General features: G+C 36.6%; 1 non-coding gene across 1 annotated transcript; it reads right to left on the bottom strand.

The window, feature by feature from the left end:
- Positions 1-1568: 1568 nt before the first annotated feature.
- Positions 1569-1681, bottom strand: TRNAL-CAA. The gene is made up of 2 exons: positions 1644-1681; positions 1569-1614 (listed from the first exon to the last, which is right to left on the bottom strand). It is a non-coding gene; the product is annotated as a tRNA-Leu (tRNA).
- Positions 1682-3117: the final 1436 nt, after the last annotated feature.

Genomic DNA, 3117 nt, shown 5'->3' with positions numbered 1-3117 from the left:
ATGTTTGAGCAATGTCTTGGAGATAGCTGTGATATCATGGGAGTGGGTTGTAAGGAAGGTGTTTATTTGATCGAGTTTATTAGATGTGCTTTGGGCATCAATTAATGCACAGGAGAGGGTGGAACTGTGGGGAAAAGTTGTGAGTTTTGTGCCGTGGGAGGGTCCTGGATTGGATTCAATGTTTGCTCTGAAGAGGAGTATGAGCAGGCATCGGAATAAATTTACAGAAGTGTTTAGAAAGTTTAAAGTGAAGTTGTTGAGGTTTGGTAGATTTGGGTAAATGAGGTAATGTGAGTGAGTATTTGGCATTGTGAGTGAGTGGTAGGACAGAATGGAGTGTGTGAAAGAGTGGGATAGATCTCGGGGTTCACATGAGTGATTGTGAGGCTTTGTGATAAGATAGTGAAGGGAAGCTTGAAGGATGGGTGAAGAGATGGGGTGACATATGTCATAGTGCAGGGTTTCAGAGGGAGGAGGAGCAAGGTGGTGAGATGGAGAAGCAGTATGGAGGGTAATGTTCATGAGTTCTGAAAGAATGTGGAAAGTAATGATGATGTCATTGCAGGACTAAAGAGTTTGTGAGTGACGTGTTGCTTGTTAGCGGCTTTATTTAAGAGTGGGTAGTATTTAAACTAGATGGAAGGTTTGGGTGAGAGTATATCACATTACAGTTTTTCAGGAAGTGGGTTGGAAGTGTTTAGTTTAGTGAAGTTGTGTACACCCTTAATTGGGTGGTGAGAAGTGAGTGGGAGCAGGGAGGAGACAGAGATATTTAAAGTGAAGAGCCCAGAGGGGAGGGGGATTGGGTTGGCTGTTGAACTGGGGATTAGAAGGCAGTGAAGCAGGCCTTACCTTACCCGAGCTGGAATCAATCTATGAAGGTTTCCATGCTGGTTGCACTGGATGTAGAGGTCAAATAGTTTCTTGTATATACAATATGTCCTGTGTGGTCTGAGTTGTGACTGAGTTGAGTAAGTGCAACCAGCTTACTTGCCTGTTAAGAAATGTATATATAAAATACACAAAAGTAAAATTTTAGGATGAAATGCATATATTGGGAATGACAACAATGTGGAATATTTCTAAACATAATTCAATTTAGTGACAACCATATGTGAAAATAAAAGTATTAGTAGAAGTAGGAGTGAACCCTTTCTTCTATTTAAAGATCAGAATATCCATAGTAATGGAAGGAATTGTCACTTCTTAAGCGTGGTGCCTTAGACAACTTGGCCATCGTAACAGCTGCACTTTAAACTTTTGCAGTGAAACTTGTCAAGACAGTTGTGCAGTCAGTGTGTAACAAGTACAAAAGTACATAGGTAAGCCATTTAGTTTTTTTAAATAAACAAACAAAATCTGACGACAGATAAATTGGTATAAGTTTAATTGTATTTATGAATACAACTTGGTAATAACCATAGGACATAAAAATGCTACTACCAGAAATAATAAATGTAATTTGGCAACAGATAAAAGTATGACAAGTTTAATTATATTTGTAAACAGAATTCAATTTAGTGACAAGTCACATGAGAAAAAAAAAAGTTAGAGAAAAAAAAAGTTACTGTCAGAAGTGGGATTTGAACCCACGCCTCCATTTGGAGACCAGAATGCCCATTGCAATGGAAGGAATGTCACTCCTTGAGTCTGGCGCCTTAGACCACTCGGCCATCCTGACAGCTATGCAAAGCACACTTTCTGTCAAAGTACATAAATCTATATGACATTACTATGCAGGGTGCAACAGCATTAAAAAAATATTAACGAGAGGTGCTGTGGAAGGAAATATACACACAGCTACTGCATTAAGTTTTAGAAAAAAAAGAGTGTGACTCGGCAGCATACAATGATAGTATTAAAAGTATTTCAACCATTTTTCTTGCTTATAGTAACTCCATATTATCTGGCTCACTTTTGCATTTCTCTTTTCACAGCAACAAAGAAGGAAAATGAACCAAGTTGCTGTTGAGGCATGTAGCCTGTAAAACGCAGACTATCACTTTCGTCTGTGATTCAGAGCTGTTTCAGTGCTGTCATGTCAGCATGAACACTGTCTCTTTTATTATTAATTGGTAGATCTGATTTCAGCCCGCCTTTTATTCAAATGAGCTAGAAATAGGGTTACCACCTGTCCTATTTGTGATTGTCAGTGGGAAGCTGGGTTCTGAGGAAGACAAGACTATAAAATGGAAAAGTCCTGAGATTTTAGGACAAAAATATTTCCTAAGTTTTCATAAATCATTATATAAAACAATTATTTTGTATCTGAAACATCTAAATGTTTTATGAAATATCACCTAGACTAAAGAAAGTTTTTATTACGATAGTGACTATTATTTGTAGTTAAATATCTGGCATTCATTCTAGTCATACTTTTCAGCCTGTCTGGATTAAATTAGTTGACAAATGGGTCATGATCACTTCTGACATTAAAAACAAAACAAAACCAAGAAAAAAAAAAACAGAAGAAGTAAATGGACTGCAAGAAATCTTTTTAATGACTTTATAGTTTTAATGCTTTTGGCCCCTACAGAATACCACCTTTGTACAGATGAGTTTAGTATTTTTTAATCTAAACAGAGAGGTATATATTATATAAAATGCAAGATTTGACAGGCATGATTTTCTGCTGTGTATGTATTGTGTATTTAGCCTGCACGTTTTATCCCTGAAAGAAATACTAGTCTAAAACCACGTTCATCCATGAGACAGGCCCTAAATACAAGGTAATCAGAACATACGGGGACTCTTTAGAGTCTCTAATCAATCACATGTATTTGGAAAAATGAGAGGAAGATGGAATACTAGTAGAAATGAGAAGAACATGCAAACCCACAAATTCAGCAGTTAAGTATAAAGTATAGTGCCATGTATATACTAAAAAAGTACTTTATCTGTTATTTATTTACTGGAGACTCATATGGGACATATTTCTAGTTATGAAGCACGTCTCCCTTTGTTTTTTTATAGTTTATTTGGAATGACAGTCTGGGCTATAAATCTCCATTTTCAGGCATGAACATCTTATATTGTTACATTGTTTTTCCTTTAAAAATATTGTTTTCCTTTAGTGTGCTGCCTGCATGGACAGCAAACCATTACCCTTATAGAACC

This window comes from Protopterus annectens, chromosome 4.part0 (assembly GCF_019279795.1).
Source record: "Protopterus annectens isolate FY-2018-M chromosome 4.part0, PAN1.0, whole genome shotgun sequence".
NCBI lineage: Eukaryota > Metazoa > Chordata > Ceratodontiformes > Protopteridae > Protopterus > Protopterus annectens.
Note: the sequence above shows the minus strand (reverse complement) of the source record. Positions and strands in the feature narration are given on the sequence as shown.